General features: G+C 40.2%; 1 protein-coding gene across 1 annotated transcript in view; it reads left to right on the top strand.

The window, feature by feature from the left end:
• The window catches only part of ECM1 (extracellular matrix protein 1), a 399,719-nt gene that overhangs the window by 13,993 nt on the left and 358,899 nt on the right, over positions 1–26,827 (top strand). The gene's annotated exons all lie outside the window — the stretch shown is intronic.

Here is a 26,827-nt window from a genome sequence, read left to right as displayed (position 1 = left end):
AAGAAAAGGAGAACCGCCTTCTGTCTGAAATCAGAGAACTAGATGAGAAACTCCAGGAGAAGCATACTCTAGTTTTGGAAAATCATATGATAAATAAGCAAAGGGATATTCAGTTTACACAAATCCAACTACTCCCTAAAACAATTAAGGTTTATCACTAAATATCCTGAATGGACACAAACCCCCTCCAAGGCACTAGCTAGATTGATTGATAAACAGTCCTCTCTCATGATAGCCCTTATTAGCCACCAAGGTACATTCTAGAAATCAGATTCCCAAATCATTAACTTATTTCATCAGATATACTTGAGAATATATGCTAGCTATGAACATCAAATCCCATCCCCAGAGATTGAAAATTACCTCAGTAACATCACTTTTTCTAAATTAAATGAAGAACAGAAAGGAATCTTATCTGCCCTTTTGAGTCAACTAGAAATAATAAAAGCCATCGGAAACCTCAAGTCAGAGAAAGCTCCAGGCCCTGATGAATACTCCCCAGACTTCTGTAAAACAATTAAAGATGCCTTAGCTCCCATCTTATTTAAACTATTTAACTGTGTTTCTACTAACAGGATATCAGACCTTCATATTAATCCCTCCAAGACAATTCTAATTCCCAAAAATAATTTGGATAAATCAAACCTTAACAACTACAGGCCAGTCTCTCTAATGAATATTGATATCAAAATTCTATCATCTGTACTAGCTGAAAGGCTTAAAAAAGTAATCCCTTCCCTTATATCTAAAGATCAAGCAGATTTCATGTCCAATAGACACACCTGGGATAACACACTAACTATGGAGACCATGATCAACATTACCAAGAAAGACAAAAATCTAAGATATGCCATGATTCTGGATGCATGCAAGGCATTTGATAGGGTTAACTGGGAATTTCTATTCACAGTACTATCACATTGTTATATACCCTTAAAATTCATTAATACTATTAAAATCTTGTATAACAGTGCCTATACGCGCCTATATATCAATAAAAAGTTATCGCAGCCAATAAAAATCTCTAATGGAACCCGACAAGGTTGCCCCCTCTCTCTCTCCCTTCTTTTTAACTTATACTTAGAACCATTCTTTTTACTCTTATTACAGAAAACACACCATTCAATACCCAAAATATTGCATACCAAAATAAGTTGCCTTTGCAGATGACTTGAAACTATATTTCGAACACCCCCTATCAGACACTAAGAAGTTAATTACAACCTTGAATACGTTTGCACATATATCGGACTATAAAGTCAATCAAGACAAATACTGTATCTTCCTGTTTAACCCCTCAGCTCACAGAGAAAATCCTTTTCCAGACTCATATAGTAGACTACTTTAAATATCTAGGGATTAGCTATGACCATTCTACAACTTCTGTACTACACTCCAACTTAATGAAAATCTGGTCAAATATATCCCAAGCAGTGTCCAGATGGCAACAGATGAAACTCCCTATGCTATCTAAAACCTCCATTATTAAAATGACCATCCTCCAAAAGATTCTTTATCACTTCCATGCATCTCTTTCCTTCATTCCCAATCTGTTCTTCTCTAAAATTCACAAAGCATTTGCGAAGTTCATATGGTACCCAAAATCAGTAAGGGTGTCGTACCGAAGACTTACATTTCCAAAAGGTAGAGGGGGTCTTGGTATACCAGACCTACAACTTTATTACAGAATTTTACATGCTAATAGACTAATTAAAATTGCTAATCACAAACCAAATGACCAAATGCGGACCCGCCCTTTGGGTTAATATGTGGTTTAATCATGCTTTAAACAACAACTTTAACCCCAAAGCTCTCCTCTTTATAGGCCCAAAAGTCCTTAAATTAAAATTGCATCATATCCTAAAGGAAAAAAATCAAATCCTTTCACAAACTATTTCAATCCTTGAAATTAGAAAAAGCATTTCTGCTATTACAGCCTATCCATCTAAACCCTAATCTCATGTTGAATAGAAATATGATTAATTTGATTGACTACCCTCAAATTAAAGAATTCAAACTATGGGATATCCATAAATATAGGGACTCATCACTTACAAAACTACGTGATATTCTAAATCTGTCTAAAAAATATATTATAATTCTGCTCCAAATAAGGGAACTTATTGCCTCTCTGCCTTATCATCTCAGTATAAATGAAACCGATTTCAACCAGGTCTCTAAATTAATGGAAATTCTAACCAGTTACAAGAGCATGTTATCATTAGCCTATAAATATAAAAAATCAATACTACACCAAGATAAATTGGTATTTGCAGACTATTGGAACCAGCAAGGATCAAATCTATCAGAAGAACAGAAATTATCTGACATTAAATCTACTCTTTCTTTTTCCACATTTAAGAAACTTACTTGCACTCAGTTTATGATTGCCAACAACCTGTACTTCACGCCTGTCCGCTTAAATTTAATCCAAACATTTCGACTGCTTGCCCCTGCTGCTCCTACCCTCAAGCTGATATTCTACACATATTATGGTTTTGTAGATACTCCCACAGTATTTGGTGTTCTGTCAAGGTGAAACTTGACAAGATGTTACCACAAATCAACCCTCTTGTGGGAGATGGCACTTTTACGTATCTCAAATAATAATACTCCGAAAGTAAAATTCCACATCCTAATAACTCTCTGCCTACTAGTCAAATTCTATATTACCAGACATTGGCTAGATTGTACTAAGATGTCATGGAGTGGTTTCAAGAACATGGCTGTCAAGTACATTACTTCGCAAAAACTTTTAATAACAAGTCCTAAGAAACGGACTTGCTTTCAGAAGTTCTGGGATACTTTATTTGAATTTTTATCTGATAATTAAAAATCTCTTGAACTGAGATTGGCCAAAACTAAGAACCCTTCCTGTATATGTTTCGGTAACTTTCCCTTCCCCTTTCACATTGCCTGTTTGATGTGTGGCTCAGTTTACAGTTTACATAATACATGTTAATTTTTTATTTTACTTAAATCTTTTAACTGTAATTATAGGCAATGTTTTTAGCTTAATTGAAGTATCTATCTGTTTAGAGCGGCCGCTGTGGTGCAGCGGTTAGCGTTGCCGCCTCACAGCAAGAGGTTCTCCAGTTTGATCCTCGGCTGGGGTGCCTTCTGTGCGGAGTCTGCATGTCCTCCCTGTTGTCGCTTGGGCTTCCTCCGGGTGCTCCGGTTTCCTCCCACATCCCAAAGACATGCTGTAGGTGGATTGGACACTCTAAATTGGCCCTAGGCGTGAGTGTGTGCGTGTGTGTGCCTTCTGTGGAAGGTTGGGTGCAGGGCTGGCAACTTGACACCGTAAAACTCCACTGCCAATCATGAGCGGACAGGTAATCCGCTGTAGTGACCCCTAACCGGTCAAAGCTGAAAGAAGAAGTATCTTCCTGTTTATATAAGTATCTCTCACTTACTTTAGTTCAGGGGTTTATCCCAAAGCAGCACTATTGTATATTAAAAATTTTTTCTTTGTATGTTTTTCTCTATATGAACGGTCATTATTAATCTGCATTTCTTTTTTTTTTTTTTTTCCTGTACGATATATATGCAATGAAAATCAATAACATTTCTATTTGAAAAAAAAAAAGAAACTTCTTGTTGCACCAGCATTTGAATCAAAAAGCTACAAACTTGTATTTTTTGACGAGCTACCTTCTCTCTTTCTCTCTTTCTCACACACACACACATACACACACAAACACACAGAAATCATGTTTACTCTCACTAGTTTGCTAATTAGTTTGGGATATAATTTGGAAAAGAAAACAGAACCTCTTTTGGCAACATATGCCCAGCTCAAGAAGGATGCAGTCTATTAGGTGAAATAGTCTGTGAACGCACAAACAAAATCAGCTACATGGAACTTTATTCTTTTAGTACTACTGAATTTTGTCTGCTGTGATCTGTAATTCAACAGAATAGGGAAGCTATAGTGATAGCTTTTGCAATTCCATCAAATATAATTTAGCATTGCTGTATTTTTATAGACCTGGCGTTGTGCCAACACAAGCATATTGCGCTATAAGTAAACTTTTCTGATATCTGAAATGTACCTGAGAACATGACTGTGTTTGTTGAAGCAGATGATTTAGTGACTGTTTATTCTATAAGTAAACTTTTCTGATATCTGAAATGTACCTGAGAACATGACTGTGATTGTTGAAGCAGATGATTTAGTGACTGTTTATTCAAGGAAGAACATGAACAAAGATAAAACATCATAATCACTAAGTATGTCTTGACAGACTTTAATGCCCTCCACATTGCAAAGAACATCACTGCTCTTATACCACCCACTGTGGCCATGTTTCCTGTTATTGACACTTTAAATTTCAGACTAACACAGTCCCATATGCAGTAATTTGATGAAGGTTTGGGTGTAAAAGACAGCACTGAATTGTGGAGAATGATTAGAGGATAGAACAACAGTATGATGCCACTGGGGCAGGTAGCTCTGTTCTACAGTTAACACTGACCTGGCATTATGGAGACCTTGCTAATATTTGGGACCTGGACAAGATGAGACTGAGGAAATGAAGAAAGTGGGGAGGGGGACCTGAATAGATAGTCTGTACAAGTGCATTATACCTCAAAGAACTGTCATGAAAAGCAGGCCATGAGGCTTATACGAAGCTGAACTTGCTTGAAGAAGAAATCAAGCCTCTGCCCACCTTCCCTTTTCTCTGCATTCTCTGTTAACCCCCTGTATACCTATGAAACCTTACCAAGAATTCTCCTCCCCTTGTCCTAACATTAGTCTATTTTTAAACAACACTTCACTGGGTAAAAACTTACTAGAGGAAAAACCACACGAGGGAGTCAGAGACAGTTTCTTAGCGCTTTCGTCCGTTTAATGATTCATCGAACTTCTACACTCTGAAGAAGTTCGATGAATCATTAAACGGACGAAAGCGCTAAGAAACTGTCTCTGACTCCCTCGTGTGGTTTTTCCTCTAGTAAGTTTTTACCCAGTGAAGTGTTGTTTAAGAATTTCCGTATTTTCTTCTGTCTTTTATTTTACGGTAGAGTTAACATTAGTCTATTTTTCTTTGTCTCTCTAAATCCTTATAAATGTATAATATCTCAAATCTTCTATGCTATTTCTTCCCTTCTCTAAGTAAGGGTATTTACATAATCTAGTGTAAGCTTATTCTCTTTCTTAACATGATGTTAAATGCATTACTATCTTCTCAAGTAATCTGTTGTTAATACATTGTAATGCTTTAGAAGTGAAGTTAATTTTTAGCAAATTTCTAAGCAACTGGCCATTTTTCTTTTTTTTTCACAATTCTAATCTGCTTGCAATGTATTCTGTAAAGTCTTGACTAACATTTATTTGTTTTCAAAAGTGTATTATAGCCGCATATGTATCTAAATGCATTGTGTTAAGACTTAACCAATATTGTTGTTGTAAATATTGTAATCTTTGTGCATGTACCTAAATGTGGAGCTTTTCTCCCTGGGCCTCTGCTGAAAATGGGACATTTAAGAAGAGAGTGAGGAAGCATGCTTGGTAAAGTGGTATTGGAAACAGGATGAGGTTAAGTGAACAACAGGAAAAGGGAAAGAATAGCATTAACATAATAGGTTCATAAGTGCATACTAGGCTAATGTCCACTAGGGTCTTTACAAGCCTAGCAGTGCAACCCAACCTAGTTTTATCCCAGAGTTCCTTGGACCTAAGGAGATATCCAAGGGCTTTGTGTGTGGCTGTGTGTGTCTCTGTGCGTGTCTGTGTGTCATTAATTTACCTACTTTCAGCCTCTGTCCATCAGAGATGTGGGGGCTGGATGGGGGGTGAATTTGCGATTTTCCATCCACTGAAAAAAGGTTTCTTTTGAAAAGTGTCTGGGATGAACTCTGCTTCACATAGATGGGGAGCTTGTTCCATAGCTTAGGGATCCTTTGTGAAACTTGTTGTTCCCTCCAGCAAGTTCTGTTTTATGTCAAAGTTCAGGTCCTTGGATCTAGTGTTTCTGGTGTTTGTCTTGCAAATGTGCAATAGAGCCATCAGAGATGGATTTGAGGATGGATTATATGCTAGGCATAGATAGCTTCTCAGTAATCTGTAGGAAACTGAGTGCAGAGATGGGACCGAAAGGTGATTTGTCTAGGACAAAGTATTTATACTCTTGAGTTCTCCTGATGAGGAACCTTTGAGGGCTTTCCACCTGTTGCAAGTGCCTGGCTAGGTACATAACATAGAGAGCATTGTACTTTATGATGGGTCTGATAAGGGCTAAGTAGAATGGTATTATTACTTCCTTGGACTTGGATGCCCTACCCTTGCTATGAGTTGGGTGACGCAGAATGTTTTTCTTATTATCTTGGCTATGTGTTGGTCGAATGCCCGATTACAATCTACATATGTTCTCAAATAACTATCCTTATCAGGTCAACTGTTGGGGGTGTTTTATCAATGAAGTAGTTAGCTTGGGAGGATGCTTTCCCAAAGGGCACTAGAATACATTTCCTTGCATTGAATTTTAATCCATGGCTTTCGCAACAGTTATTTGCGTTAGATCCTCTTGTAGGATGTGGGTGTCATTGGGAGGATCCCAATTTACAGTCATCTGTGAAATTGGTGAGTCAGCGGTCTTTCCAAGAAGTAGATGTCAAACAGGAAGAAGGCCTAAACAGAGCCCGGGACTACTCTGTTGGTCTCTTGGTGGAGGTGGGATCACCTATCCTGACCTCTTGGGTTCTGTTTGTGAGCCAGCTGGTAATCAGCAAGTTATATAAGTTTTTATACCTAGTTCTGACAGTTTGTCAACAATACTTGAGTGGGGTATTGTATTGAATGCCTTGGCCAGGTCAAAGTAAGCTGTATGCACCGTTTTCCCATCATCCATAGGTGTGGTGATCCTCTCAAAAGAAGTTTGTCAAGTTAAGTAGACAAGACCTTCTCTTAACAAAGCCAAACTGGGATGGGTTCATTGTCCTTTTTTATCATTTTTATGATAATTTGTTCCATGGCTTTGCATATTAGAATTGTCAGACTGATGGGTCTGTAGTTCTCAGGGTCAGTTGATGGTCCCTTATGAAGAGGGAAGACCATTGCAGCCCTCCATTCACCTGACATGTAACTTGTTATGAGGCTGTAGTTGAAGCGTCCCTCAAGTGGTCCTGCTAGGCCATATTTTAGGCATTTAGGAGGCCACAGGGAATATTGTTGGGGCCCATTGAAGCAGTGTTTCTGGCCTTAGTGAGCACCTCTAGGACCTGCTCCCTGTGATAGTTGAGGGGCATGTGCTAGAAGGGACTTCACGAGGGGTAGTGCAGGGGAGTGAGGGTTAACGTTAGAGCTAAATTTATCAGCCAGTAGATTTGCTATGTCACCCTGGTCAGTATGGTCGATATTAATTTATCGAAATATCTGTTCATTGAATAAGCATTCAACAAAGGCTAAACAGTGAAGTTGGTTACAGCGAAGCACATAATTTTTCCTAGGGTTAGGAACCACTCTCCCTCTAGCACTCCAGAACACACAGTGCACTAAATTAAACCCACCCAAGTGGGGGCTCTTTCCCCCCACTCCCCCCAATATGGGGGGCTGTGCTCCAACTCCCCCAACTATATATACCATCTCCCAGCTCACACTATGGTGGGAAAAAGGGCAAAGTTGTGCTGACAGCCCAGTGGTTCTTAACCCTGGAATTCCATGCTTCACTGACATGAATTTCGCTGTTTAGCCTTCTATGAGTACATATTCAAATACGTATTTTGATGAACTAATATAGACCCGGTTAGTGAAGGTTGTGCCACTTACTACCAGTTCTGCACATTGCAGAGTACTACTTTTAAGTTTCCTGACACAGCTGAAGAAGACCTTGTGATTGTTTTTAGCCTGGAAGGTAATCCTGACTTCATAATTGGCCTTGTTGGACTTTATTAGACCTCTTAGTTTCTTGTTCATTTGTATTAGAGATCTGTTGTCTCAGTGAGAGTTACTGTTCTGATTTTGGGCATGACTTTTCTTACATGACCTGTTAAGGTAAGAATTCTACTAGTGTTTTTTTTTTTTTTTTTGATGGGAGCCATGAATTTTGACAAACTGTTGCTTAATAGGATGTAGTTTGCTTTAGTATAGTTTCTAACTGTTTTGGATTTAGTTGGGTTTTCTGAGTTTTTTTATTTTGAGGGAAATAGCTGTGTGGTCTGACTTCACCAATGAGGATGTGACATGTGGAGGTGAGGTGTAATGCTGTCCCAGGCCAATGAGTACTAGGTCCAGTATGTTTGATCATCTGGTTGGAGGGTGCACTGTCTAGTCCAGGGTGTTTGTGTTGATAATGTCAAGGAAAGATTGTGCCTGTGAGTCAGAGGCAGTGTACATTTCCCATTCTATAGAGGAGTAGTTAAAGTCTCTTATGAATAGAGTATTTGGTTCATAGGATCATAGGAGATTACTATGCTAATTGCCACAGGGCCCTTACAAGCCTAGCCAAGTTCAGCCCGTATTCCCAAGGGTGTCTGGTTCAAGCAGACACTGAAGTCAGCATCTATTACCCCTGTCCAAGAGGGACACAGGTGCAACCCCTGGGGTGAATTTCTGGTTATCCAGCCAGTCATCTAAATTATGCTTTAATAGGTCCTGTGAGGGACTTTGTTTAACATGGAAAAGAAGCTTGTTATAAAGGTGGGGCAACCTGTGTGAGACAAATCTCTCTCCAGCAAGTTTTGTTGATCTGTTTGTCACATACCAGGTTAAGGTCCTTTGAGCGAGTGACCTGTGCGCCATTTGACTTGCAAAGGTGCAGCATTTCCATTAAAGCTGGGTCAAAGATTGCTCTATATGCAAGGCACAGATCACCTCTGAGCAGTCTGTGTGACACAGAGCAAAGTGACAATGATGTCTGTCTGTTTGAATAAGACAGATCTTGAAGACCATGAAATTTCTTTGTAAGGAACCTTTGGGTCTGTCCAGTTGTTGCAAGTATTTGGGAAGAAACATACCAAAGGGATAGTTGTACTCTATTATTGCCCTAATGAGGGAAGAGTACGGGGGGGGGGGGGAACGGGCATTCATGGACAATTGCCAGTACGTTTCTCTCTTCTTAAGGACAATTAATGTCAACTCCTCTACAAGTTCATAGATTAGTACTAGGCTAACTGCCCTTGCAGAACATTTTAATCCTAGCCAATTACTCACGTGAGAATCAGACTCTGCACTTTGTGTCTGTAAGGTGAGTGCCTCTAGTAAGTCTAGGTAGGAGTTATGAGCTTCATGGATCATTAAGAGTGTCCTGTAGCAGTCCAGGACATGGTAGGGAACCTTATTTATGGAGACTTGCCTGTGGATAAACTCCAAGGCATCATCCTGTTTAACCAACCTAGAGCTGTATTTGCTACTAATATAGATTGCGCCACCTCTACCTTTAGCCTTTGTCTGTTCTGTTAGTCTACATATGTAGAAGGCACTGTAGTCTTCCACTGCTGGAGTACTTTTTGTGGCTTTAAACCAAGTCTTGGTAACAGCATGTATGTCTGCATCTTCCAGAGTTAGGAGAGCTTCTTTACGCTCCTAGCACTGAGCAATAACACCTTAAGGCCGCTTTGCAGTTTTTTGTTATGTTTGTAGTTTTGTCATTTTAACATTACCTGAAAAAGGTTGTAAGGGGATGGATAAAGTTTTAACCAATATTCAAAAGCCTGAGGGGGACAGGTGCAGACCATCCTTGCAAAGTAGTCTGTTAACCATGTCCTTTCATGCTGACCGGTATTGGATTCCCCTGGAGTGACACCAGAAGCTAAGCCAATTATTAAAATCATTCACTTTCTGTTCGTACTGTGGGACCATCCTTGTGAAGATAAAATGCTTCTCAATACAAGGTACCCGTGTGTGACACATTCAGAGAGATTCATAATGTCTGTTTTCATGTAAGGCAGTGATGCTTTGGGTCATTTATAGCCACAAGGGCTATGATAGAATTGTATTGGTACTAATGGCACAGTGACTTGTGTGTGCATGCTATTACTGATCTTAGCTCCAGATAGGCAACTGACTTAAGCAAAAAGAGTGTTGAGAGTAACTGACACTGATTATTTTGCTAAGAGATGCCACAGAAGTGTGTGTGTGTGTGTGTGTGTGTGTGTGTGTGTGTGTGTGTGTGTGTGTGTGTGTGTCTGTTGAAGATGATGGCAATGCTGATTGATACATCATAATGGCAGTACCATAAGGGTCACCTATGGGAGAAATACAAGGAACTGAGGAATCCATGCAGAGGAATGGCATAAAAGACGCATGAAAGGATCACGACTGTTGGGAATACTAAACTATGCTATGAAATTGACATAAATAAGAAACTTTACATTAATAATTGCTTGTCAGAGACTGGTAGTGTGTCGAGGAACTGGAAAGTGAGAGGAACATTTGGTTTACTCTCTTGTATAAATCATTCAGTAATAGTGGTACTTAAATTGCTACTGTTAGTACTTGCTATTTAGTTAGAATTTATTACATTAATTTCAGCTTTCTGTTAAACCTCCTCCATAAGGACTAGGTAGAGGTTAAGGGGATGCCAGCCAGCTATCCTTATAAATGATATTGTGGAAAGTACAATCTGCTTACATTGTTGATCAAGGGTACATCTGTGTCAGGAAAAGTACAGGTGTGTAAAATCTTACCATAAAGGTAAATGTCTTGCCTTCACTGCTGCAGTATTCTTAACAGATGGGATTCCCTGCCGTGGAAACCTGAACATCCGGCCAGTCTACCAAAGACTACTTGTTGCTTTTAAAAAGTACACCAATCATCACCCAAACGCTCCTTACGTAGCTTAGGGTATAAAGGTGGCGTTCAGGCCTACCATAATCAGAACTGAATGCTTCAATAGGAACATAGTCCAAGAAACCAAAGATGTAACCTGCACATCCAGGAAGGCAAAGGACTATGGGGGATGGAGGGAGTGGGTGAATACTGCAGCAGAGAAGGCAAGGACATCTACCGTTATGGTAAGATTTTGTACAACTGTACTATGTCCTTACATTCACTGCTGCAGTATTCTTAACAGATGGGAGAGTGCCAAAGCTCAGGAGGAAACTTGGGTGGGGGAATTTGCAGAAGAGCCCCTTAAAAACCCATGAAGAATAGCACTAGCAAAACCAGCCCTAGCTCTAGAGATACCATCCAACTTGTAGTGCTTGGACAAGGTATGCACAGAAGTCCAGGTGACTGCCTCAAGAACAGAATTAGTGTCCAAGCCCTTGAAAAAAGCACCCAAAGAAGCCACAGCTCTAGTAGAATGAGCCTTAATTGAAGAAGGAAGACTCTTGTAATGAAAAGTGTAATAAAAGGAAATAGCTGTAGAAATCCAAGAAGAAATAGTTTGCCTGGCTATAGGAAGTTCCAAAGATCTAGGATGAAAAGGAATTAACTAATCAGATTTTCTAATAGCCTTAGTCTTATCCAAATAAACCCTGAGTTGCCTATGCACATCCAAAGTATGCAGCACCCTCTCACTGTTAAGATTGCTGAGAGGGGGAAAAATAGGCAGATTAATAGACTGATCCAGTGATAGCTAGTTAAGCATAAAAGAAGGGTTAGTGTGCAAGGACACCTTCTCCTCATGAAAGACCAAAAAAGGACAGCCATAATGTCCTACAACTCAGACACCCATCTGACAGAAGTAAGAACTAACAAATGAATAGTCTTCCAGGAACATTGTAGCAGGAAACTGAAGCAGCAGACTTGAAAGGAGCCTGAGTTAACATCTCCAAGACATAATTAAGATCCCAAGGAGGAGGGATAGGCTTCCTGGGAGGTCTGATATTAAGGACACCTTTAAGAAATTGTTTAACCACGAATCAAGAGGGTAAAGGAGGAGAAAAAGGCAGAAAACAGAGAGAGCTGATGTGTGCCTTAATAGAATAGGCCAAACCAGCATTGAGCAACTCGCACAAATAAGAGAGAACCAAAGGAACATCCACAGAAAGTGTGTCCAGGTTAGGAGAGAGACACCAATTAGAAAACCTCTTCCATTTGGGTAATTAGGATTTCCTACTAATAGGTTTCTTGGCCTCCTGCAGGTCTTGCAGCATGCCCTCAGAAAAAAAGTGTCTGTGGAATCAAAACCCTATCACCTACAGTGTCATTTAAAGCGTGGACAGGTGGGGATGGATGAGAGATCCCTCGTGTGATTAGATTCACCCTGTGAGGTAATTTGTGATGACTGCCCCTGGCTAGATGCAGAAGTAGAGGGAACCAGTGCTGCTGCAGCCAAAAGGGAGTCGCCAGTAAGATTTTGGGAGCATCCTGTTGAATCTTGAACAAGACTTTTGGAATGAGAAGAAGGGGAGAGAATGCATAAGGAAGTATCCCCTTCCAAGAAAATGAGAGGGCGTCCACCTTCCACACCAGAGGACCTGGGACTGTGGCACAAAACAGAGGAAGTTGTCTGTTCAGTGGGGAGGCAGAGAGATCTACTCGATGAGTATTCCACTGGTGAACAATGTCCAGAAACACATCCCTGTGAAGCATCCATTCATGGAACTGAGTGAAGGAGCTGCTCAGATTGTCTGCCACAACATTCTGATTAGAAGGAATGTAAACCGCCTGAAGAGTCGCTTGATATTGGATAGCCAGACCATAGGTAAGACCAGAATCTTTGGCTGCCCAGCCTCGTCTGGGTGTTTCTCTCAAGGTTGTTACAAACCCGGGGACTTGCCTGGCTGTTTTGCCTGATTTCTCTGCCGTGTCCAGCTTGGAGGCCGATGAGGATCTAGCAGGCAGAACGTCCAGTATTTTGCAGGCATCTGTTTCAGGCATTCAGGGGGAAAAACGATTGTTTCCGATGGGTCTAGGAGGATTCCGCAGTTTCTTCTTATGGAAGAAGTTCCTACTACGGTTGTAGAATGCCATCATGAGTCGGAGCCTTCTCAGTTTTCTAGGATGGATGTTCTCTTAAAAATGAAACAGAAAACTCAACGTTTCTTCTGCTCCTAGAGATCAACACAGTGAGTGGCAGGCCTTTACTCAAGGGTTATTTAATGCTTTACTGTCATTAAGGCCTCCTCAAGGGGTTTTGGTTCCTGCTCTTCCTTGGTCCTCTTCTCCTAAAAGGCCCAGGGAATTGTATTCTTCTGAGGAAGTGCTGGATTCTGATGAAGGATCACTTACTTATTCTGCCCAGATTCCGTCACCTTTGGATTCTGGGTCTGAGGAGGAGAAATCTAGTAGTCCAGATACTACTTCTGAGAAAATTTCCTTTGGGGACTCCGTCTTTAGGATTATGGAATTTAAGGTTTCTGATATCCATAAGAGGTACTATGAGTTACTGCAGGTGGAATCTCCTAAACTTGAGGCTATTTCTCCTGTCCTGGCTGCTTTACTGAATGTTTGTTTTTTTCAATGCCTCAAAAGTGCCTGATTCTTTGCCCCCTGCTTCCAGGAAGTCTGCTAGGTTTTATAGGGTGCCTGAGGATTGTTTCATTTTGTTCAAATGTCCTGCCATTGACCACTCTGTGGTGTCTGTAGCCTGTGATAAGCCATCTCAGTTGCTTGCTTCATTCATCTAAGTTACTGCCTTTTGACAAGGATAGCAGAACCATAGATAGGCTGAGTAAGAAGGTTTATACTTTGGCTACCCTAGCGTTTAGGGCTATTTAATTATCAGACCCATATATCTAGGTATGTGTTTGCTCTTCTTTCTCAGGCTTGTCAACTTTTTTCTGATCTTCCAGACTCTGAGAGTAAATCTTCTGCTCTTTCCTTGCTAGGGGTTTCCTCTCAAGTATTTCATCATTCTGTCAAATGTAGTTATGATGCAGCATATGCTTCTTCTAGGGCTGCTGCTTTTGGTTCAGTACTGAGGAGGTATTCTTGGCTTGGGCTTCAACCTTTACCCGATGATATCAAGGCTACGTTGATGGCTGCTCCTCTGGATAATACATTTTTGTTTGGGGAAGAGGCTGCTGTTTTGTTTAAGTCTCTTTAGGACAAGGGGAAGACCTTACAGGAGCTTAAACATGTTTTTATTTCTCTTGTGCCTAAATTTCAGAGAAACTACCCTTCTAAGCTAGCCTTTGTTCATAGGCAATCTTGCCCTCCTGCTAAAGGGGAAAAAAGGTGGTAAACGGGCTCCTTCCACTAAGGCCACTCAGACTGCAGGGATTCAAAAGCCTTCCTTTCCTGAGAAACCAGGTGCTATCTGACTATCCACCTGTTCCCAGCCACATTCCTCTTTTTCTTCACCTTTCTCTTTCTCTTCTTATCAGCCATCTTTTATGGGCATTCCTCAGCCTCATTGGGAACAACTTCCTTTTTCCCAGAGGTTCTTCGAGATCTCTTGTCTCAGGGTACTATTCAAGAGGTGCCTGTGTCCCAGAGGGGGGAGGGGTTTTATTCACAAATGTTTCCAGTGCCCAGAAAAGGGGGTACTTGGAAACCTATTCTAGACCTCTCTCATCTAAACACTTTCCTGAAAGTGCCTTCCTTTTGGATGTTGTCCCTTCATGCCCTGTTTCCTCTCTTGCTCCCTCAGGCCTTTCTGGTGTCTCTGGATCTCAAGGATGCTTATCTCCATATTCCGATCCATCCTCTTTTCAGGCTGTTTTTGTGTTTCTCTGTTGCTTCCTGGCATTTTCAGTTCTGTGCTTTCCCCTTTGGCCTTTTTACTGCCCCAAGGGTGTTCACCAAATACTTCGCACCTGTGATTGCTTTTTTGCCAGCTTCAAGGGATCCAAATATTTCCTTAATTGGACAACCTGCTGATTAAGGCATCCTCTCCACAGGTTCTTTTGTAAAATCTTCATTTTACCATTTCTCTTCTTCAGAGCCTGGGGTTCAAGATAAACTTCAAAAAGTCTTCCCTGATTCTCACTCGAAGGATTATGTATTTCTCAGTTGCAGGATTCAGATGGTACCAGTGCTGGCATCCCTGCCTCATTCAAAGGCCTTAACTCTCATTTCTTACATTCGAACTCTTCTTCCCCAGGCCTCCAATACAGCCAGGGAATTTCTGAGACCTCTGGGTTTCATGGCTTCCACCATTCTAATTCTGCCTCTGGCGAAACTCCCCATGGGGAAGTTCCAGTGGTTTCTGAAGTTGGTGTAGCTTCAACATTAACATCCTCTAGACTTTACAGTTGATCTTCTCCCTTGTCTCAAGAAGGAGATTCAGCAGTTGTCTCTGAATCCCAGGGCTCCCTTTTCATCCTCCTCTTCCCTCTCGGGATCTGTTCACAGATGCTTCAGATGTGGGATGGGGAGCAACTTTTGACTCCCTGAAGGTTCAGGGAGTGTGTTCGCCTCATCAGCAGAAGGAGCACATTAGTGTTAGAGATGAGAGCTGTTATGCCTCTTTAGGCCTTTCAACCTCTTTTCTGTCCAGGGCCTATTAAAGTATTCACAGACAATACCATGGTTGTGGGATGTCAACACACAGGGGGAAACAAGATCTTACCTTCTTTGCCAACTGGCACTTCTGGTATAGAATCCGGGTGTCAAGTGACTCTTCAGGCACCTTCAGATCAGAATACTTTGGCAGACACTCTGAGCAGGTCCTTAACTCAATCCCATGAATGGATACTTCACAGGGATGTGTTTCTGAACATTGTTCACCAGTGGGGTATTTGTCAAGCAGATCTTTTTGCCTCCCCTCTGAACAGACAACTTCCTCTGTTTTGTGCCATGGTCCCAGGGGTGTTTCTTTATGCATTTCCTCTCATTCCGAGAGTCCTGTTCAAGATTCAACAGGATGCTTCCAAAGTCGTGTTGGTGACTTCCTTTTGGCCATTCCAGCACTGGTTCCGTCTACTTTTGCGTCTAGCCAAGGACAGTCATCACAGCTTACCTCACAGGGTGAATCTAATCACATAAGACAAGGGATCTCTCATCCATCCCCACCTGTCCACACTTCAGCTGACACTGTGTGTGATAGGGTTTTGATTTCTCAGACACTTTTTTTCTGAGGACATGCTGCAGGTCCTGCAGGAGGCCAGGGAACCTACTATCAGGAAATCCTGCTTATCTAAATAGAAAAGGTTTTCTATTTGGCGTCTCTCTCATAACCTGGACCCAGGTACTGTTGATGTTCCTTTGGTTCTCTCTCTTATTTGTATGAGTTTCTCAATGGCGGTTTGGCCTACTTTTCTATTAAGGCCCACTTATCAGCTGTTTCTGCTTGTCTGCCTTTAACTCCTCCGTTAGCTTCTAGATTTGAGGCTAAGCAGTTTCTTAAAGGTACTGAAGATGCAAAAACCAAACAGCTGCAGGTACACTGAGGTGCCCAAAACACACAACAACAGCAAAAGTAAATTAAGGCACCAAAGTTACACACTGGAAATCAGTCACTGTACTTTATTGCAGAAGACAAACGGTAAGCGCTTTCACAACTTAATGTTGCTTCATCAGACCACATCACTGCAACTGATGCTTGGTTAAATACTAGGACAGTTAGTATGACATCACAATTTAAAGAGATATTACTCCACTAACATAAGAACATATATCGATATCCATAAGAAAAATGCATAAAATATATAGAAAGGTGTGTATTTACACACAATAATATTTAAAAAGGGGGGAATGTCATCCCTGATGGTTATTAAAATATATATAAGCCAGATCTGGAATTTACTTAAGGTTCTTTTTAGTGTCAAAGAAGCCAGGAGACTTGAGGCCAGTATTGGACCTAACCCTAATAAATAAATCAGTAGACAGTGTGAAGTTCAGGATGGTCACAGTTCAGTCCATTCTACCTCTGTTACGAAAGGACAACAGGATGTTCTCCATCAACCTTCAGGATGCGCACTGTCACATGAAAATAAACAGGCGCTCCAGAATGTTTTTCTGCTTCTGGCTGGGGGCCAGTCATTATCAGTTCAGAGTACTGCCCTTTGGTCTCAGCACAGCTCCCTGGGTGTTTACCAAATACATGGCGGTAGTAGCAGCTCACTTGAGACTGCATGGATTCAACGCATTTCCTTATCTAGACAACAGGCTCCTAAATGCACTGACCAGGCATCTACAACCCATACAGTTGGTAGACTTTTTATAGGAGCTCATCTGGACACAGCCAATTGTCAAACATACCTGACTCCATATAGGATTTATACTTCAAGATTGCACATCAGACAAATTATAGCCATATCAATATCCCCAGCAAGCCTAGTCCTCAGAGCATTAGCGTCAGTGACTGCCACGATAACCTTGATTCCAACAGCAAGCTTACATGTAAGAGAGTGTCAGTGGACTCTGGCGGTCCAATGGTCCTTACACTTTTACCCGCTGAATCATCTCATCAGGTTGTCCTGATTGTGCAAAGACTCTCTTCTGTGGTGGCCCCACTCGGAAGAAGCTCTTCTGTGGTGGCCCCACTCGGAAGAAGTTGAGCAAAGATGACCTTTTGTTTTTCCACCTCTCCCAATACCACATTGATCACGGATGCTTCCCAGGTGGTGTGGGGGGCATTACCTAGGTCATATAGTCCAAAGCATGTGATCGACACAGGAGACCAATTTGCATATCAGTGTCCTAGCGATGAGAGTGGTGCTTCTAGTGTTGCAAGCATTTTAGAGCCTTCTACCGCTAGGAACTATTGCGATACAGATGGACAATATGTTTGTGGTATGGTACATCAACAAACATGGAGGAACCAGATCTTGCCACCTATGCTGAGAAGCAATGAGGGTTTGGCAATGGGTGACCTCTTTTATCCACTTCCTGATTGCAATGCACATTCTGGTGAAATCCAACATTCTGGCAGGCTCCACAGAGTTATTCTGATGCCTCACAAGTGGTCTCAAAATCAATCAGTGGCAAACTGATCTTCCACAAGTGGGGTCAACCTTGCTGCGATCTCTTTGCTTCACCCCCTCAACAAGTGCAGCAGGTTTTTTTTGCCCTGATTCATCCAGTCACAAAGAGATGTTTAGTCCATGTTTGGCCCTCCAGCCTTCTTTATGCTTACCCACTCCACCCCTCATACCCAGATTTCTTCAGATAGCTCAGAGGTTGAAGAGCAAAGTGATCCTCATTGCTCCCTTCTCGCCTTGACAGATTTGGTTCCCCTTCCTTTGGTGTCACTTAGTACGCCCTCTGTAGATGCAGGAACCACATCCAGATCTTCTGTCCCACACATCAGGGCAGGTTCACTCAGATCTTCCAAGACTGAAATTGACTGCATGGTTTCTCCATTTCCAGTGATGGCTAGAGATACCAGGCTTTCTTCACTGGTTCAAAAGATTTTAACATCTTCACATAAAGTCTCTACTAGAAAGATTTACAAAAGTAAATGAAGGAGAATTTTTTATATGGGCTCACCAAAAGCATTTGGATCCTTTTACAGCTCCAATTCCTGCAGTTTTGGATTTTCTTGATTCAATTTTCCAAGGTGGGGCAAGTTTTTCTACTATTAAGGTGCAACTGTCAGCCATCTCAAATTATCACACTGGGGACAGTTCATCTTCTCTGGCTTCATCTAAATTGTGTAAGGCCTTTGTCAGGGATACCTTTCAACTTAGACCACCTATAAAGGACCCCTCTCCTCCTTGGGACTTACCCTTGTTGTTACAAGCCCTTGGGAATTTAAAGGTGAACATTTGAGAGGACATCAGTAGATGTGTCTCACTCAAGAGATGCTTCACGATTCAGTATTAGGCCCAGTTTTTTTCAGATTTTTATCAGTTGTACTTCAGTAACAGTGAATAATAAGCATAATTCCACTGCCACCTGCTCATACAGAATCAATCTATAGTCCCCATTATACTAAATGTGTGCATCAAACTTTCACAGAATTGCTTATAGCACTCCTTAGCTCCATGGTGTTGAGGGATCGAGCCCTGAGCATCCCAGGTGACCAGACTGTGATTAATTGCCCGGGAGCTAGAGGAGCTGTGAAGGGGATTGTTGGGCTGAGCAGGTTGTGCCAGCTTGCCCATTCCAGGGAGGCGGAGGGACTGGGAAAGTGCTTTGTTGGTGCACACCTTCATGGTTGAGCCACTGGTGAAAACCAAGGTCACATGGGCATGCTGTCTGTAAGACAGGCAAAGCTTTGATTGTGTGGTGTCCAGAAGAAAGGACGGTTATACCACAATCCCATTATACACTTTCTCCTTGGATGCTGCAAGTATGTCCAGTAAGGGGAAATGTGGGAAGGGCACAACAGAAAAAGCCCTGATAGATGTCTAGAAGATGGTCTCACAACTGGATCTTGCTCAGTGAAAATGAATGAATTGGAGGAAACTTTTCCCCCACCGGGTATAAATATACTACATTGATTGCTGGGGCAGATGGTTGGCAGGCATCTGGGCCAAAAAAGTATTTGCAGCAGTTAGAAACAAAGTCATTTGGATTTAATGCACTTATTTATTTTACAAATGCATCTTAGTGTCTGTTGGCTATTCCTTTTTTTATACTGTTGCCACTGTCTATATTGTTTTCTCTAAATTGCTATATTTTTTTGTTCACCTGGGCAGAATACTATCATGTTTCTGTGATTGTCAGTCTGATTTTTCTACTTCTCATCTTTTTACAGGGCTTACTACTAGAAACATTTCAAAACTGCATTACAGAGGCAGATTTGTTCATCTAACTGTTAAAATTAGTTTATGTAAATGGAAGCTATTGGAATTAATTACTTCAAATTGTTATCTGTAAGTAAGTCAACAGGAAAGGAAAATTCTTACCTTAGTCTGGTTATTGGACCACGGAAGAACTGCTAACTGCACATATTGTGTATACTGTAACTGCACATATTGTATATACTATGAAGTATCGGTTGTACTGTATGAAAAAGTAACTATCTGGTGTGTAAATAATAATGCTGTACCCTGAGCCAGTTACTCTACTGTGGCTTGCTATCTGGAAGTAGTAAATATTCTGTTATGTACATGTATGCAGCAAATAGTTATCTGCAGATAAATAGGATATAGTAGATATTCTACTGCTTACCCTTGTTTTCAATTGTTAAGACATATATGTAAAAAACAAATTCAGGAGTGCACCAATGCTGATTCCAAAAAGTTCACCAAGAAGCTTGAAATAAAATCCTTTATTGCAACGAAATTCCTAGGACAATAGTAAGTGCTTTCACGTTTGATAACGCTTCATCAGACTTTGATAACAACTAATAGAATTCAAAAATTTTATAGCCTGATGTCACGCCCATCACTAATTAATTGCAAATTAGCGTATCTTAGCAACAATTGAAAAAATGGTTAAAAACAATTCATAGGCATCTAGTGAATGGCAGGACATTGATAAGTTATCCATATCCTAAAACCAAACACTAACAGAACATAATACGAAACAAATTAATGTGTATAAAAACATTTAATGTTTAAAAGACCTAGCTGCTAAAAATGGTTTCAAACTGATTCTGTCATTCAACCCATACTGATGTGCCTGCAATCTCAAAATCCATTTGCCCTCGACTTCCTCTGTACGATTTTTTATGTTACCTAACCTACTTGTCCTTTTGACTACTTCTAAAACTCTAAACTTAAAGTGATGTTGGGAACCATTATCTATTACGTGTTTGGCTAGCGCATTGGTCGTGTTCTCCTTATTGATTGCATAAATATGTTCCCTTATCCGCTCTCGTAGGGTTCTGTTCGTTTTACCTACGTAATATTTCTGGCATATTACACATTGCGCTAGATATATCAAATCCCTTGTTCTACAATCTGCATAAAATGAAAACGTGTAAACACGACCAGAGTGCGGATGTCTAAATGTTTTGTCTTCTGCTATATATATGCATTGATTACATGATCGGCAAGGAAATGTTCCTTTCCTTTGTGAGGCCATATCATGCGAAGTGGTCTTCTCATAACATAGAAGTCTTTTGAGAGATTTCATATTCTTGTAGGCTATTCTAGGTCTATCCTCCACTAAAGAATGAATTCTGTCATCCATTTGTAGGAATTTCCAATTTTTGTTAATAATTTTATTAATCTGTTTGTTCCTATTGGTGTATGGAATGACAAGCCTCTGTATCTGTGGACAAGTCTTTTTCAATGCCTTGGGATCTGTGACAGATCCCCCACAGAAAAAGGGCCTACCCTTCCCGGTCCTAAGATCAGTGTTCATTTGTAGGGTAGTTTGTATATTTCCTCTATTATAACCCCTATGTACAAATTCACTTACTACTTTGTCCTGATGTTTAAAAAAAGTCGCATCATCTGTTGTAAGCTTTGATGCCCTAATTATTTGATTCGATACAATATTTGAATGGACATGTTTCGGATGCATGCTGGTACGATGTAAGAAGCCATTTCTCCAGCAGGTTTTCCTAAATAATTCAGTATGTAACCCATTTGACTCCTTTGATACTCTGACATCCAAGAATTCAATACTAGTATTTGAACTCCCACATTCAAATTCGAGAAAATGTGTGGTCCCATTCAAGTATCTAGTAAACTCTCCTAGTTGCAACTCATTGCCTCCCCATACAACAAAAATATCATCGACAAAACGAGCATAAAATAATACATATTCATGAAATAGTGTGTTGGTAAAAACATACAAATCCTCCCAATAGGCTAATACTAAATTGGCGTAGGAGTTTGCGCATGGGGTCCCCATCGCTACCCCCTTCTTTTGTAAAAAATATTTATCATCATAACACATGACATTGTTTTCTAAAACAAGTTCAAGTAGCATCATCCATTTGATTACATTGTTGTTGCTGATGCCATTTCTTAACAAAAAAAGCCTAACATGTTGGGTATCACGTAATATGTATTTAGTGCTGGTAACAATTGGTTTAAATTGCTTGTTGAGATATATCGATATCGATTCAGTCAACCAACCTTTGCTAGACACTATGGGTCTCAATGGAGGATCTTTCATCCCTTTGTGTATTTTAGGCAAGCCTCTAAAGGTGGGTATATCGATATCGATATATCTCGACAAGCAATTTAAACCAATTGTTACCAGCACTAAATACATATTACGTGATACCCAACATTTTTTGGAGAATTTGGCTGCAACCAACACTCAAAGGAATATAAGGAAGGAGGTCATTTTAGTAACTTTTGACGTAAGGTCATTGTTTACGAGTATCCCAAATACCATTGGCGTGGACTTTGTTAGGCTTTTTTTGTTAAGAAATGGCATCAGCAACAACAATGTAATCAAATGGATGATGCTACTTGAACTTGTTTTAGAAAACAATGTCATGTGTTATGATGATAAATATTTTTTACAAAAGAAGGGGGTAGCGATGGGGACCCCATGCGCAAACTCCTACGCCAATTTAGTATTAGCCTATTGGGAGGATTTGTATGTTTTTACCAACACACTATTTCATGAATATGTATTATTTTATGCTCGTTTTGTTGATGATATTTTTGTTGTATGGGGAGGCAATGAGTTGCAACTAGGAGAGTTTACTAGATACTTGAATGGGACCACACATTTTCTCGAATTTGAATGTGGGAGTTCAAATACTAGTATTGAATTCTTGGATGTCAGAGTATCAAAGGAGTCAAATGGGTTACATACTGAATTATTTAGGAAAACCTGCTGGAGAAATGGCTTCTTACATCGTACCAGCATGCATCCGAAACATGTCCATTCAAATATTGTATCGAATCAAATAATTAGAGCATCAAAGCTTACAACAGATGATGCGACTTTTTTTAAACATCAGGACAAAGTAGTAAGTGAATTTGTACATAGGGGTTATAATAGAGGAAATATACAAACTACCCTACAAATGAACACTGATCTTAGGACCGGGAAGGATAGGCCCTTTTTCTGTGGGGGATCTGTCACAGATCCCAAGGCATTGAAAAAGACTTGTCCACAGATACAGAGGCTTGTCATTCCATACACCAATAGGAACAAACAGATTAATAAAATTATTAACAAAAATTGGAAATTCCTACAAATGGATGACATAATTAATTCTTTAGTGGAGGATAGACCTAGAATAGCCTACAAGAATATGAAATCTCTCAAAAGACTTCTATGTTATGAGAAGACCACTTTGCATGATATGGCCTCACAAAGGAAAGGAACATTTCCTTGCCGATCATGTTACTCAATGCATATATATAGCAGAAGACAAAACATTTAGACATCCACACTCTGGTCGTGTCTACACGTTTTCATTTTATGCAGATTGTAGAACAAGGGATTTGATATATCTAGCGCAATGTGTAATATGCCAGAAATATTACGTAGGTAAAACGAACAGAACCCTACGAGAGCGGATAAGGGAACATATTTATGCAATCAATAAGGAGAACACGACCAATGCGCTAGCCAAACACGTAATAGATAATGGTTCCCAACATCACTTTAAGTTTAGAGTTTTAGAAGTAGTCAAAAGGACAAGTAGGTTAGGTAACATAAAAAATCGTACAGAGGAAGTCGAGGGCAAATGGATTTTGAGATTGCAGGCACATCAGTATGGGTTGAATGACAGAATCAGTTTGAAACCATTTTTAGCAGCTAGGTCTTTTAAACATTAAATGTTTTTATACACATTCATTTGTTTCGTATTATGTTCTGTTAGTGTTTGGTTTTAGGATATGGATAACTTATCAATGTCCTGCCATTCACTAGATGCCTATGAATTGTTTTTAACCATTTTTAACCATTTTTTCAATTGTTGCTAAGATACGCTAATTTGCAATTAATTAGTGATGGGCGTGACATCAGGCTATAAAATTTTTGAATTCTATTAGTTGTTATCAAAGTCTGATGAAGGGTTATCAAACGTGAAAGCGCTTACTATTGTCCTAGGAATTTCGTTGCAATAAAGGATTTTATTTCAAGCTTCTTGGTGAACTTTTTGGAATCAGCATTAGTGCACTCCTGAATTTGTTTTTTACATTGGTTGGTTTATCGATACGGGAGTGCTTCACTCTATTGGGAGGTTTGTTTTTCTGCTTTGACTGTTAAGACATATAGTCTACTGTATAACTTAAAAATATAATTATCATATTGTCTTTTAGCCCAGTTTGTGGCTGAAAAGGGTCCTCCAGCTCACTTAGCCCAGTCAACAAAACAAATTAGAGAATGGGCAGACTATATATCAGCACCTTGATTGGAGAACAAATGTTCTCCAGCAGGGTATTAATGTACAAGTAATACCCGCTGAAAAATGAGTTCTTCTCTGCGGCGTTGGGCCTCATAACACCCATGGTCTGGCATTAATTACACATTAACACTCACCCTGTCTGGCCTTATTGCTTACGTATGGTAGTCCAAGTACTGACGCCGGTAACTCTAGCTCTGTTATTCTGTCTAGCATCATATGGAAAGATAAGGAGCATATTACCTCAGTCTACATTAATCTGGTTATTGAAAATCTCTTAACCTTGGACTCTCATCAGTTTGGCTTTGTCAGAGGAATGTTCTTTCCCTTTAATCTCATTAATTTATTTAGAAAAATAACAGCATCAGTGGATAGCTATTATGTAGTTCATACAGCATGTATGGACCTGGCCATGGCCCTTTCACTATTCCCCAAGCAGGTATTACTGACAAACTTGTAAACTGAATGTAAACGGTTATATTGTTCGGTGGACAGCTAACAGGTTGTCTGACAGCACCTATGTGTTTTAAAGTCACAGTTGTCAATTCTGAAAGCAAAAAGCTACCAGTGGTATACTACAGGACTAAGTACTGGGCCTTCTCCTAATGGCATCTGTTTCTCAGACCATCAGTCCCACATTGCTGGCCTATGGATTTCTAGGACTACTGTAAATTGGGTGCTGTTTTTCGATCTTCCACTGACTCACAATTGCTCCAACATGGATTAGATGGTAATAACTGGTGAAAGGGTAATGGTCTCAAGTTAAGTGTAAAAAATGTAGCATAATTCATTTTAGTAAGCAGAACATTTTCATGTACCATATAGGTTACAACCTCATCCAATCAGACACTGTCATAAGTGATCTAGACACACTTGTTAGTTCCTTATCGTTTGATTATCATGTCACCTCAGCAGTTCAGAAAGCTTTCTATTTATTTATTTATTTAATATTTGTTTACCAGGAAAGTCCAACTTGGAACAAGCCAATTTTCAGTGGAGGCCCAGGGAGAAAAGCTCCAGACGCATGTCTTTGTGATGTGGGAGGAAACCAGAGCACCTGGAGGAAACCCACGCGAATGCAGGGAGGACATGCAGACACTGCACAGAAGGCACTCCAGCTGAAAATTAAACAGGAGAACCTCTTGCTGTGAGGCAACAATGCTAACTGCTGCACCACTATGCCTTTCTATCTGTCATCTAATTTCCAAAGCTACTTTGTTAGATCTATAGAAGTTTCCCCTTTACTAATATTTTATCAGACTCATTATCAAGTATAATATACCCTTTGGCATGCATTTGTCTCAACATGTCACTCAACTTGTGAGACCTCAGAGGTTCATAACTAAAAAGATCAGTGACCTTAAAAATCTTGGTTATCAGGACAGGCTTGCAGCCCTCTTTCTGTACTCGCTCGCTTACAGACTTCTCTGTGGCTTTCTGTGTCTAGCCTTTTCAACCATGAAAGATCCAACTCTCTTTGACATAGTATTCTTTTACAAAACAAATTGCATCTAAAATACCCAGTCAAAGAAACTAAACGCTCATCAAAAATAAATAAGATAAGCTAGCGTGATTGATGTATATCCCAACATATCCCTCATTCTGCAACAAACTTCCATTGCATGTCAATCAGCCTCAAATTCTGCTGTGATCTATTTGCCCTTGAGCCTGGAGGGAACTTTTGAATAGGGTTTGTTGGCTGGGCTTGTAATGGTCTGTAGACTTATTGCATAGTACTTACTACAAACCTGAATGAATGAATAATCCCAGGATTTAGTTTAGAGATTCATAGGTGGATCAGACAGGCATAACTGTAGTATAAAACTGGATTAAAAGTTGTGAAGTGTTAGGTGGAAATGGAAGTAGGGAAATTAAAAAATGTTTCTCTATGCTGATCTTAGAAAGTTACATTTATACGGGGACACTGGTGGTCTGAAATGACATTTTGAAGAATCAAAATTAAGACACAAAAGAAAGATCCTACTTATTTTTGGCTTCGTAGGCAAGCACAGATCCATTTGATTGCAATGTATTTGTTTTAAGTTGTTTCTGAAGGAGAAATTATAGAAGGCTTGAGGAAAGAATCCTGACGTTTAAGTGCAAAAAAATTGAAATCTTAACTTTGCAACCCTTGTCCTCCCCATCCTGGCTCACTCGTCATATCGGGTTCCAAAATACTAACCTGTGCAACCAGGCAGATGTGAAGGGTGCATAACAGGTTCAGAAGAGACCCCGGACTGACATATGTAAAATGTCTCAACATAAAAAAAAGCAGTTTCTCTTTTCTGATTTTCCTACAGTACACGTTACCATGCTGTTATTTTTTTATAATGTATGATCAGACAATACTATTCACTGAAACGATCAGTTGAATTGTTTTCTGGTGCACTGTGCCTGCATCATGGATCTTTTTTTTTTTTTTTTTTTTTTTTTTTTTTAATACAGTGTCACTGATGAAAGCAAAGTAGCATAATGACGACTAACCTCGGTAATGGCTCATTGTTTGCAAGTTGTCATCGGGGGCAGGTGTAGGCGCCACTCACTATTTAATGGAGTACTTCTGCTTCTGCATGCAGACTCTATCAAAAGGCATGCCAAGATAGACTAGCTGTCACTGACTGGATTGGAGGTCACTGTGAGGGGCTAATTTTTATATTTATTTATATATATATATATATGTGTGTGTTGTTGTTGTGTCTTTTGGCTTTTCCCGGTTAGGGGTCGCCACAGTGGAACTCCGGTCCGCTAATGATATGATTGGCAGTAGATTTTTACGTGCCGAGTTACCAGCTCTGACGCACAACCTACAACGAAGGTACGCCCATTCACGCATG

The sequence above is a fragment of the Protopterus annectens genome, chromosome 8.part0, assembly GCF_019279795.1.
Source record: "Protopterus annectens isolate FY-2018-M chromosome 8.part0, PAN1.0, whole genome shotgun sequence".
Lineage (NCBI taxonomy): Eukaryota > Metazoa > Chordata > Ceratodontiformes > Protopteridae > Protopterus > Protopterus annectens.
This window is presented reverse-complemented; position numbering and strand designations above follow the sequence as displayed.